A 14,074-nucleotide genomic window follows, 5' to 3' on the forward strand; every position below is an offset into this window, starting at 1 on the left:
GACAATGTGCTGCTACAGTAACCATTTACTAATGATGGATTAATTAGGCTTAATAGATTCGTCTCGCCGTTTAGCCTCCATCTGTGTAATTAGTTTTATAATTAACTCATATTTAGTCCTCCTAATTAGCCTCCAAATATTCGATGTGACACGGACTAAATTTTAGCTTCAGGATCCAAACACCCCGTAAGGCCCTGTTTGGATACGGGGTGTTAAACTTTAGCACCCTACTTTTAATACCCTTTTAGGACTTGGGTATCCAAACAGGTGTGCTAAAAGTGATGTGCTAAAATTTAGCACACCCTTTTTTTATTAGCACACCTAAGGGGTGCTAAAGAGTGCTAATAGTGCTAAAAGTGGTCCCCCTCTCCACTTTTTCCCACCATTGCCCCCTCTCTCTCCTCCGCTGCAATTTAAGAGGAGTAAATGAGGGGCAATGTTGTCATTTCCCGCTAAAGGTGCTAAACTTTAGTACAGTATCCAAACAGTCCAAAGTACTAAACTTTACCACTCTATTTGAGAGTGCTAAACGTTGTATAACTCCGGCATGTCAACACTCAACACTGCGTGTGGTTACTAGTAGTTGATCTGGTAAGTTTAGTGGCCGATGATGCATAAGTTTCGAGCAGCCAGTTTACTTGCTAGTAACATGTAGTTGATCATGTAAGGCAAGTCATATAATTGTTTTTGTGAGTTTAACTGGGCAGTCTACTTGCTGCTCTGTATTGGGCAGGTTGGACACACAGATTACGTAAGTTTCAAACAGGCAGTTTGTGCTTTTCAAAACAATCCTGACAGTTCCTTTCCAATCGTTCAATTTTCACAACAATGCTGACAGTTCCATTAAAAGGGAAATATGTGCCTTCTGAACATTGAAAGAATCAGCCTCTACATCAAACTGATTCACATTTCACTACAATGCTGACAGAACAAATGCTACCGCTGTCAACTAGAGTTTCAGAATTGAGCACCAAAAGATGACTTGCTGGATAACTTGCATGCACTCTGAAATTTTCTGAACTGGTATTTTCTGAATTTTTCCTGAAGTTGCTTAAACTTGTATCTTGTTGAATGGTTTCTCGTCTTAGACAGAATTTGCTCTAAGAATAGATCACTTTTTGCTTTAAAATGTAAAGCTACTTTGCATTTCGAATTTGCTTTAGAATTTCTATTGGTCTCAGACAGAAGTTGCTTTAATTGCTTCCTTGCTCCATCTTTTGCTTGGACAAAGTGGGATGTATGATCAGGTGAATGCCTCCGTCACGTCCCTATAATGCATGCATTCATGCTGATGGCTAGTTGTGGACTTGTGATCATGTGTGAACAAGTGTGAACAGAGTAAAAGAGGCAGCATGCATTGCATTGAGTGAACAAGCAATAAAATGGAATACATAGATCATATTTATACCTAATCATCTTGATTTGAATGAATTAAATAACTTGCAGATAACTTAAAAGATAAATCATTGTACAAGTAGTCGGTTTCACTGTCTATATGTGACAAGTACTTACAGACGGCAGCCATCTAAACCGTTGTGCATGCCCTAAAGCAACTCTTATGCCTAGTGGACTACAAACATTTGATCAACAACATATTTGCAGCATTCATGTCACGAACCAAATGTGCAAAACATCATTAACATGTCATCACAAGCATCAAGAGCATCATTTGTGTATAATTGAGCATCAAAGCATAAGCATTCAATTAAGTTCCTGAATTGTTATTTAATGTTTAAATTCAAACTTGTGAAGCAACTCAAACTTTTGATATTTAAATGTGCCCCCTGTTATTTTATTTAACTACTAGATGCAATGTGATGAATTTAAAGTATTTTTTTTTGAATTTTCGAGTGATGTTGGCTTGTGTGAAAAATTTAGTTAAGTCTTAGTTTTAGTTGTTTTCCTTTTTCAATTGTGTTCAAAACTGAGCAGTTCTGGAGGATCAAGTTCCATTGTTTGCTTTGTGATTTTATCTTTCAAATGAATATTTTTTGGCGTTTTTTCGGCGCCTTTAGCTAACACGTTTGAAGGGGAGAAGTTTAATTTTCGAAAAATGCTCCGGGCCCACTCGTTAGCACCTCCTTCCTCCTCTCCCACGCCTGCTCGCGCGCCCGTTGGGCAGCGCTGACGGCGTCCGCCAGCGGGTCACCGCCAGACTTGTTGGGATACGAGGTAGGCTACACTAGCGCAAATCAAAATTTCTACCGCGTAAAACCAGGAAGAACTGCCTTATAAGGATCACGGGATTACCACTCGATGCACTACTGGTGCGAAAAATGTAGATTTGTATCGATGCAGTGAAGACGATCAACGTAGTCGTACGTAGTCGATCAACGTAGTCGTACGTAGTCGATCACGTCAACGTCCAGCAACTCCTCAGCAGCTCGTCCACGTGCAGCAAGATCGCCCTCATGCCGCGGCTCGTCGTCGGCTCATCATGGCTTGTCGACGGCTCGTCGTGGCTCGTCGGCGGCTCGTCCAAGTGCTGCAGGCGCAACACCTCCAAGGTATCCACACGTGCAGGGAGGAAGCGTCGCAAGCCGGACTGCTAGATCCGCGAGTTGCAACAGGCGAGTGCGTGGGAGGCGCGGCAGATGTGTTTTGCCAAAAAGGTGTAAACCCTAGGGCGCCCCACCCCTCTATTTATAGAGGTTCCTAACGGGCCTCTGGGTCCGAGGCCCATTAGTACTTCTAAACCTAATCCAACTCGGATCAGATCCGAATTGGGCTTCCAGCCCCTTAAGTGTGTGACCCTATGGGTTCGGATACGTATAGACATGGCCCGAGTACTCCTACTCGGCCCAATAGTCGGTAGCGGCCTCTAGCAAGACGTGCCAACTCCTATACGCACACGAAGATCATATCAGACGAACCATCACAACATAATATACATGCTATTCCCTTTTCCTCACGATATTTGGTCTAGCTTCAAGCCAACCGCTCTTTCTCGATCCTGTGATTCGGAATCCCTTTGTAGGTTAACTCTTAACCGTACGTAGCATGGCCATGCATTTTCGGATCCGATCACTCGAGGGACCCAGAGATATCACTCTCAATCAGAGAGGGGCAAATCCCATCTTGATTGACCATGTCTCATAGCATGCTTCTTGACAAACCCGAAAGCTACCTTTATAACTGTAACAGCTGCCATTTGAGGCATTACAATGACTTTGAGCAATTAGAAGCAATTCCAAAAGAAAAAGAAAAGAAATTGGCAAAAAAAAATTCAAATTCGGTCAAATTTGACCGAAATTTGAATTTCAAATTTGAAATTCAGAAAAACTTGTCAAACATATGGAATACGAGTGTAAGAGTATTTGGAATTAAGGAATCAAAAATTTGGAACTGAATTAGTGCTGAATATCTCAAAGGGATCAGAGAAAGAAAAAGAAAAGGGACGTGTACTGTTCACCGTCCGAAAACAGCAGTCCAGAAAAACAGCAACCCAGAAAAACAGCAGCAGAGTCTGTTTTCAAAATTTATTTCTGGAGAATTTTGCAAATAAGTGCACCAGGACAACTACACTATGTTGAAGTATGAACTTTGGACTACAATATTCAGGTGTTGTTGGCCAGGAACAGTGACGGGAAGGAATTCAAATTTGAGCCCAAAGTCAGCACCTTGTTACACTTATCTGACACTCTGAAAAATGACTAAGTCTGAAACAGCAGCAAAGCATCAACTTGGAACTCGAATTCAGAGCAATGTAGATCAAAAGGGGTACTTGTTCATGAGCAAAATGGAACATTGGGACATTGTAGAACACATTTAGGAAGATGTTGAACTGAAAGAACAAGAATTGAGTCATTAATTTGGTTCCCAAAGTGAGAGCAACACCACTGTCATAACTGACGAACTGAATTTCTGATTCAGTCAAAATTCAGAACAAACTCGAGCAACATCTCCAAAATTCCGCTGGTTTGATGTTTATCTCGGGATGGAGCCAAAACAAAAGATGACGGGCTTGAGATTATCTCCAACTTCTGTTAAGGCGCTGGAGGCCGTCGGATTGAAGATCGACCACGACTCAGCTCTAAAGATCACGGGCGGTGACTGAGCACCCAGACGTGTCGCCGCCGCCGTCGTCGGTCGACCGCCAGAGCGACTAGCTAGGCCACCTCCTCACCACGCCAGCCTACGGGTAGGCCACGGTGTCGTCCATGCGCGCGGTGAAACCCTTGAATATTTACTGCTCCCGCGCCGCCGTTTCACCGTCTTCCTTTTTACCGCCGCCCGCACTCCTCTGTCGAGCACCGCCACCAATCAAAATTCCACCGCCACGCCTCGCCTCCCGTCGATTCCTCTCGCCCACTCCTCCACAGACACCCCAGCTACACCCCAGTCTAGTTGTTGTCCAACATCCATGCCGGAGTAGCCGTGCTCGCCGCCGCTTCTGTCCGCCGCCGTCGCGCCGCCCGCTCACGGTGAGAACCACCTTGCGCTGCTTCTCTTCTGTCTTGAGTAGTCGTAGTCGAGTCTCTAGGGTCCTAGGATGGAGTAGAGGTAGTTGTTTGAGTCGGTTGAGCCGTTGTCATGAGTAGCCACGGCCGGCCGAGGGAGTCGCCGCCCGTCGCCGTGGAGGGGATGGCTCCAGCCATCTCCCGGGGAGCTGTTGCCGCGCGCGGGGCCGTATAGGTGTAAAGGTGGTGTTGCAACCTAGTCCCGCCGCCGGGAGGACGCCGGCCGGTGAGCCGCGCCGCCCCCTGTCACGGGCGAGTTTTGGCGGGAGGAAGGAGAAAAACCTGGGCGCTCGGGCCCGCGCGTCAGTGGAGAAAGAAGGGGGGGAAGGCGCAGCAGAAGCAGGCAGGCCGGGCGCGCGGTCGGTTGCTGGGCCGCGACTTGAAGGCCCAGCGGCGCGCGCGTATAAGTGGAAAAAGAAAAGGGCCAAAGGCCCAGTGGGAGCTGGCCAGTTTTCGCAGAGAAAAAGAAAAAGGGAGGTGGGCCAAGAGGCTGGTGTTGGGCCGAAGGAAGGAAAGAAAAGGAAAAATCGGCCCGCGGGGCCCGTCAGGAGGGAGGAATAGGGCCGGCGGGTAGAAGAAATAGGAGAGGTGGGGTCCGCGCCGTGGGGTCCAGTGTTCGTGAGAGAGGGTAGAGAGTGGGTGAGTAAGAAAAGTATTCCGGGTGATTTTCGGGAAAAATTAGATTTCCTTTAGCGAAATAATTAGTTTTAATCCGTTTTACACCTTTTTAATTACAGAAATTTGTAGAAGTGTCCAAAATTAGTGAAACCAATTTTGTTAGGCTTGTTTTATTTTCCTTTACGCACTAAAATTTTTACACCCTAGAAAAATAATAAAAATTTGGGTATTTATTTAATGCCTTCCTTTTAAGGTAATTAAATAAATACTTAATATTTATAAAATGTATAAAATATAAATAACACTTTCTTAATCACAAATAATTCTTAACTCATAGGAATTAGATTTTCAAGTTAGGAAACAATTACCACTTTTTCTAAAAATAAAAGAAAAAGCTATAAGGAGGGTTAAATAAGAAAAATAAAAAAAATAAAAAATTGTAGGTTAATCTTTTTAGATTTTTGTGTGTTGGCTTGCAACTTTATCATGATAAGTCGTATAGTCCTTGTTGGCTTGCAACTTTATCATGAAGGAAAGTTGTATAGTCTGTTATTCAGAAATTTTGCATTCTAACCCCTGCATGTATTATACCGTAGATCCTGAAGCACCGGAAGCAGTTTATTGGGAATTTTCAGAAGGACCTTCGGAGTCCGAAGAGGTGTTTGAGTTCGTTCCCTGTGAAGCCAATCCGTCAGAATCTACTAATCTTTTTAGCGAACAAGGCAAGCCCCGGTGCATTTATACCTATCTATTTTGGAATCGTTATTTCATGTGACTAGTTATAGGTTATTGCTTATTGTATGCACTAGGTCTAGGAGTTGATTGAAACCTATTCTTGTGTATGATCATGCCTTGGTTTAAGGACATCTTTGCCACTTGTTCAAACCTTAGAAAATACCCAAGTCTAGAATTGCTTACTTGCTTACATGCTTGGTTTACCAACCTTAAGGAAAACTCTTAAGTCATACATGTTGCTTATAAAGGATACCTTGGAAAATGAAAACGGACAGAAGCTAGAGATGTAGTTCTGTCTGCTAGATTAATTTGATTAAGGCCCGATTCATTGTCTTAACCTTTGATCAAGTGATAACCATCTGATCACTTACTGGGTATGGGACCAGTAAAGCCCAGTAGGTTAGTAAACTCTGTGATCAAGAATACTTCGTACCCGCGCTCGACGTGCTGGAGATTAGCAGGGGTGTAGCCTGAAACTCACATGGAGATCCGGCCAGACGTGGGGTCCCATGTGGGGGTGCATCCCTGGGTCCGGGTAGTCGTATTCCTAATCATTGATTTTGCTAATCGAGAGGTTGTTAGATACGACCTGGACAGTCGTATTAAGCTGGTGATCAGGGTACTCTCCTGCAGGATGTAAATGGATCCGGATCGCCGCAATTCTCGGTTATGATTGCACTTGATCACCGTTGAGCATCGTAGTATCAATTCATGCAATATGTATCTTCTGTTATCAAGTGATGTATGATTTAATAGCTATGGTTGCTTTTACTTCTGTTATCATTTAGAATGGTTAGGTAATGACTTAACTCAAATAAAAGATAAAACTAAGGCCTTACTCGTAGTAAGCTTTTCGGCAAAAATGGTGTCAACCAAGCACACCCAAAAGCTGGCATGCATTCCAAAGAAAACTATTTATATTGGTTAGTCGGGTAAGACTTGCTGAGTACCCCGTACTCAGGGTTTTCCCCTTGTGGCTATCTTTCAGAAACTCCACAGGAGGCTACAGAGGAGGAGACCCCGAAGCCCTAGGGTATTGACTTGAGTCTTACAATACCCTAGAGAGAAGTTTACCTACACATCTTCTCCTGAACTATTTATGTTTAAATCTTAGAGCTTGTCTAACACTGCATCAATAAGTTTGTTTCAACTTATATCCTGTAATAACTCGTACCTCTTAAATATGTATGTAAAAATGTAATATTTGTTGATATTATCCCATCGCGGATATTATCCTGATGTATGGTTATGAGACATGCCGTGGATCCTTCGAGGAGTCCTAGGGACACTCGACGGACTACCGGACTTATGCTGTTTTAGGTGCGTTTCGGATAATTGCTGTTCCGACAGCGATTAGGCGCACTTAAACCAGCTTAAGTTGGGCGGTTCCGCCACAATAACTACCCTGTTACGGCGTAGCGTTTGATAGCCCCTAAGTAGGTCGATCCACATCTAGAATACATGCGACAATCTCAGGTCTAAGGACAAAGCGTATATGTTGTTTAAAGAGAGAACTACTTCTCGTGTTGGGTCAGTCCTAGCACATGTCTCCACATGTGTCCACATTATTAGTTCAACATCTCCATGTCCATGACTTGTGAAACATAATCATCAACTAATACATGTGCTAGTCTAATATTCATGTGTGTCCTCACATGAACTCCGACTAGGGACAACTTTAGAATAACCATACAAGTAAAGAGTTTCACATACAATTCACATAATTGCAAATCAATTCAAGTAGCCTTTAATGGATATTCAATGAACACAATATACAAATCATGGATACAAATGGAATATCATCAACTCTATGATTGCCTCTAGGGCATACCTCCAACAAGACTGGCCACCGTGGCCGAGCAGCTATGAAACCCTATCGATGCCCTGCTCCCCCTCACCTTTTTGAGCAAAGCAGCCAGCCCCCGAAACCCTAGCCGCCTCCCCACCACCATTCCCACCGCCACCTCCAAGCACCACCACCATCGCCGGTCAGTTCCGTCGCCATCGGTAGGTAGCCACCCAATTCCTTGTAGCCGCGGCTTCCCCTCGAGCTCGCAAATCCATTCCGCCCCTCACCCTTCTCTTTCCCTCATCGCGCGGCACCCTCGACGGCGAGCCTGTCTACCACCACAGCAGCCCGCGAAGAGCTCCGCTGCCCGCCTCCTCGCCACCGACCTGCTACTATGGATGGGCCCCTTGGCCTCGGGGTGCAGCCCTCTGGCCCCTCCTGCAGCACCGCGTCGCCCTTCGCCGTCGCCGCTGCTCGCTGGCCGAGAGCGCCATGGCGGCCATGGCCGACCGGGCTTCTTGACAAGACCAGGCTGGTTGACCCCATGGGTCCCACTTGTTAGCTGCTGTGGATAGGTCTTTTTTTTATTTTTAACCTATTCTTAAATATAATTTTAAAAATAACCTCAGTGGAAGTTTATTTGCGGCGGGTGACCCTTTTGCCCATGCCAGACCCCCTGGCGCAGCAGAAAGCTTCTGCCACACCACATGCACTGGCACGGCGGATCCCTGCCACGCTGGCGCGGCGCGACGCCGAGCCAGGTAGGTGCTGACGTGGGCAAGCGCTCGCCACGCCAGCCCGCCTGGCGTGGCAACACCCCTCCTACACGCACCGGCTCCTTCCTTCCTCCCTCCCTCCTCTCTTCTTCCTCCAGTAACCCCGAGCCCAGCAGTTCCACACACCGCCGGCCACCTCCACCCCAAATCCACTCAAAATCCGGCGATTTCGGTGGGGGAAAAGAGTGAGAATTGATCAATGCTTTGTGTGGAAGGTATCCCCCAAATTTTTTCCTTGGTTTAGCATTGCATTTGGTAGATTGGAGGATGTTTAGGTGACCTAGGTTTAGGTTGATGATTTCAATTTTGAATGAAATGCAATGTTGTTATGTGTTAGATGATGTGTAGTTCAAATGCGATGGAGTTTCTGCCCGCGATATTGACGTGTAGAACTTGTTGAATGCTTCGATTTAGGTATATATTCATCCAATTGTGTAGTGTACATGACATGTGTATTTTTTTATTTGCAATATGTCCAATAAGTTTAGTTTATTATATAGTTTATATGGTGAAGTATTTGTATTTTGCAGATGGATTGTTTAATTTGTATGTTCGATGGTGGGATTGTGTAAGTTGGTATGCAATTGTGTAGTGTACATGACATGGTGTACATGATGTTTTTTTTTGCAATATGTTCAATTAATTTGTCTCATATTTTTGTTTCTTAATATAGTTGCTATAGTTGATATGGTTAAGTATTTGTATTTTGTAGATGGAGTGTTTGTATTTTGTCGAATTGATGTATATAGTTCGTATGGTGAAGTAGATGGATTACGTGTTTAAAGTTTATTTGTGTATTAATTTACTGGCATTTGATGTGTAGGTGAGATGACGTCATTCGGTTATGAATACAAGCAGCGTAGGTTGTATGTGCGTTACGTGGGCGAGTCCAATGCTGGTGCTCCCGTACCTCCTGCCCTTCCGGTACCTCTTTGTAGATGTGGCGTGCAAGTAGAGGTGAAACAATCAAGGCATCCAAAGACAGCCGAAAGAGCCTTCTATGTGTGCAAGTGGACTTTTGATCCAATGCCTGCCACGCCTTATGATTTCTTTCAGTGGATAGATGGACCCGACAAATATGATCCTAGGATCCGTCTATTCCCATACCATAGCACAGAGCTTAAACCATACCATCAGTTTAGGCGTTGGTTTCTTCCTCCACCAAACTCACCTAGAATGACCGAGGAGGAGAAGCAGGAGGTTGCTTGTAGGCATGTGAGGGATCCTCCCATGTGCAAGTGTGGAGTTCCTGCTAAGCTTATGCGTCCTAACTTAGGAGTTCCACCTAAGTTCACTCCATTCTTTCGATGCTCGCTAAAGACTCATGTAAGTTTATTATAAGAATGTTAGTATGACGTGTAGCTAGCAGTGATAGTTTTATTGATTTATGGTCACTTTTAATCTTGTAACCGGTTTTATGCAGGATGGGTGGCCGTTGTGTGATTTCAATGAGTATATCTATGGCCCAAAGGTGATGTGGCCAACAGAGGAGCAAGTGTGGGAGTTCGAGAGTGAAAAGACATCATGGCCATGTGTGTCCTCTCCTAGTTGTAGATGCAAGTGTGGTGTATTGGTAATAAAAGGTGTGGTGACTTCTGAGCTTGGATATGGTTTGTTTTGTGGCAATGTACATGGCGACTACTGGGTGAGTAACTACTCATCTCTTTTGTGTTATTAAGGTTGGATCTTGTTTCAAATTTGTAAGAATATGAAAATCTTGTTGCAGGAGGGAAGGACATATGATTGGGAAGATTTTTCTGGTCGTTGTGATTTATTGTTAAAGTTTCTGGTCATTGTGATTTATTGAGACTGGAGTGGAGCCTGAAGGACTTTATGCGAGGGAAACTATTATTAAGTATTGGAGGCAGAACAGAACCAAGTATCCATGACCTCTAACTAAAAATGAGAAGAGAGAAAATAGAAGTTGTAGGAGGAGAGGGAATTGGAGAAACAAAGGTTGAGGGCGGAGAGAGATCGCTTAGGTTTTGTGGTTGATCCGAATGCAAAATACCCTAAGGGTTCATGGGAAGAATATTTGCAGCAGGTTAGGGCAAGGAAGAGAAGGATTGAAATGGAAGAGTTACAAGAAAAGGCGGAAGAGACACAAATGGAGGCGATGAAGGCTCTTGTTGCCGATTTACCTGTTGGTAAGGTTATTGTGGATAAGAAAGAGAAGGGAGTTGTTATTGCCGGGGATGGTGATGATGATGAGTTACTATGTGAAGGTGACTCCGACTAGATGAACGTGTTGATTGAGTTGGATGATGTTTCTCTTTAGTTGTCAAAACTATGTTCATTTATGAGACAACTATGTTTATGTTTATTGCGAGAACTACGATTATTTATGAAAAACTATTTTCATTTGTGAGAGAACTACATTTATTGTGACAATTATAATTATTTGTTGACAAAACATGTAATATGTTATTTGCATTGAGTATGCGTGCGTGGTTGCGGTCAATGTTTGTGCATTTTGATAGTATGTTACTTGTATATACTATTACAAGGGCTATTTCATTCCATATTTTGCGGTTAATGAGGAGGTATTCACTCTTAGATTAGTCTCCTATAAACTCTAAACTCTCCTATATACTCTTTGCCTAATAGCCCAGGCACAATGACGCAATTATCAGGGGCGCGCTTTACCACTGGGTGTCCTTACGGACTAACTGGAAAAGTACATTATGATCGCAATTATTGCTGGAATAAATTGTTATTTAATTTGATACATTGTGATCTCTAACATTGATGAATTAAGAGAAACAGAAAGAGAGGGATTCGAACCCTCGGTAAACAAAAGTCTACATAATTTCTTTCTCCTCCTTCATATTAACCTTTTTCAATTTTTGCCAATAAATGACGAGCCTACTCCGCCAAATACGGATATGCCCCATAGAAACTGTCTACCTAAGACTATTCCTTGGCCTGCGGGCCCTTTATGATAAGCTTCCTTGGATCTGGGAAGTGTCTCTTTCACATAATTTTCCAAGGTAAAAGAGCACCTGACCAATTCGAAATAAAAATAAAAAGGGAGCCAATTAATGCAGCAAATTCAATGAAACGACAACTGGTACCTTATAGAAGGGGCCATAAACTGGAGAGTCTTGACCAATTCAAAAGATCATTTGGTGTTGTCGAGCTTCTTGATCTGTCATTATACCTCTCGAGGTAGGTGAATTAATTTACTAATTAACTAAGAAAAGTAGTTAATTCGAAAGTACCATCTGCAGGAATACGAAAACTCGTTAAACTCGGTTCGAGTCCGAGAGGCGGCATTCTCAAAAAAGAATACAATAGATTAGAAAATGGATTAAATTCAAAATTTCCAATTTTCTAATGGGTCAATTCGCCTCTAACCATCAAATTAAATGTGAATAACCCGTCCTCCTCCCAGAAAACTGAATTGTTTTTATTCAAAAAAAGACATTAATTTTATTACGACATGCTATTTTTTCCATTCATTACCTTTGAGGATCAGTCGTGGTCACCTTGACGTGGTGGAAGTCACTAGTTCGAGCCTGATAGATTTTCTTTTATATATATCGAGATATAGAAGTTTATTTATGTCGAGGTTCAAAACCTTGATAAAATCAAGAAAAATAAGAAAATCTTTCATATTCTCTCTTACCACTTGCACAAAATAGAGGTATTTTATTATTATATAAATAAATACGTATAACGTATAATAAAATACCGTAAAATTGATTTTCGACGGAATAAAAAAGACAGCTTCCATTGAGTCTCTGCACCTATCCTTTTCCTTTGGGTTCTCCCCCAAATAGTTCGATTTTTCCTCCACGTCGATAAGGAGCTAAAAGATCGACCACTCATATAAGTTTTCCATCTTCCATTCGAAAACTTTCAATTCGAAGATGCTCTTCAATCTTACTCAAAAGGTCCAGAGACCTCGCCCGTGAAGTAAATCATCGCCCCTACGATCCAACCAATTGTACTTTTTTTCTCAGAACAAGAGAAAAAATAAAAAACTGTGGCAGTTTGATACCACCAGAAAGAGAAAAAAGATTCTAAGGAATAAAAAAAGAAAAATTGGGTTTAATTGCAAAATGGTATCGAGAATTGATCGAATATGGAAGGAATTATGAATAATGGGAAAAATTGGATTCAATTGTCAACCGGTCCTATCGAACTAGTAAATATGTTCCTCCTCATGTAAACATATTTTATTGTTTAGGGGGAATTACACTGTAAAAATAGGATAGGTTCGATCTATGGTCATTGGGGGTTCTAAAACTTTTTTCAAATCCAAAAGTCCAATATCTTCCTACAAATTAGTGAATTAGGAGGGTTTTCTTGTTTTTCTTCTTTAACCATAAATCAAAAAAAAATTCTTGCTTAGTAGTGAATTGGGAACAAGAAGAAAAAGAGGGGACTCGTGCTTCTCTTGTTGAGGTAAGAACAAATGATCTAATTCACGATTTCCTAAGTTGTGTGCGTAGCTGCTACGCCAGACATGGTGGTGCGGCAGGACTATGCTGCCGCGCCAACTGCACATAAGTTTCAGTAGGTTTTTGGCGGGTGGGGGCCTGCCGCGCTAGGCCCGCTGGTGCGGCAGGTGCCGCGCCAACTGCATATAAGTTTTAGTAGGTTTTCAGCGGGTGGGGGGCCTGCCGCGCCAAGCCCGCTGGCGTGGCAGCCGTTGTCGCGCCAGCCTGGCTAGCGTGGCAGGAGTTTGCTACCGCCCCAACTGCATGTAAGTTTTAGTAGGTTTTCGATGGGTGGAGGGGGCTGGCGCGGCAGTGTTGCCACGCCAAATTGGCTGGCACGGTAGGAGTTAGTTGCCGTGCCAAGTGCACATAAGTTTCAGTAGGTTTTTGGGGCAGACGCTGCCATGGTAGACTGGCTAGCGCGGTAGGAGTCAGCTGCTGCGCCAAGTGCAATCCACTTTCAGTAGGTTTGTAGGGGAAGGGGGCCGCCGCGCCACTCCGGCTGATGAAACTAAAATAAACTTTTTGTTGTGTTTTTTCTGATGCGGATATAGATGATGTAATTGTTTGATTCATCAAATTGTTCCCTCTCTCCCCTAGATTGCGTGAGTCGACCAGTACCAACATTTACGAAAAAGACCACGAAGCACAAGTATGTCACGAAGCAAACATAAACCATTATACAGACAGAAATGAAACTAAAATCCAGCTTAGTCTTTTACACACGTGACAGTTCCGACAGTCTTGTACACACAGATAGCATGAATTGCAACATAGTCCTGCAATATTGTACACCTAGTGCAACACACTTGAGACATGCCAATTTCATTGTCGTGGCCGCCGCTGAACTGAAGGGCTAAAAGGATCTCTTGGGCGATGCTCCCTCCTTGGATGCATGGGCAGCACATTGGTGCTGCCAATGTCGGTGTGGTCCCGGGAACGACGCCGACGGGGCATCCAGGTACGAGGTGCAGGTTCCTACGAAAAAATTGAGCAGAAAGCATGATGGTGTATGACACTTTGGGAATTGAACTTAACAATCCATAATAGAATTAGGGGAAACTGGTAAATGTACCCGGTCGGACTCTCCGTGCGTTTGAGTCACAGGTGGAGCATCGATCATGCCGGACATCTCCAGTTCCTCACCATATGTAGGGTTGTCATCCTCAGACTGGTTACCTTCATAGTCCTTGCTTTCCTGAGGGGACGCGGGTGCCTTGCCTCGTGACCTCCTGCTAGGACCTGCAGCAG

This window comes from Setaria italica, chromosome V (genome assembly GCF_000263155.2).
Source record: "Setaria italica strain Yugu1 chromosome V, Setaria_italica_v2.0, whole genome shotgun sequence".
Classification (NCBI taxonomy): domain Eukaryota; kingdom Viridiplantae; phylum Streptophyta; class Magnoliopsida; order Poales; family Poaceae; genus Setaria; species Setaria italica.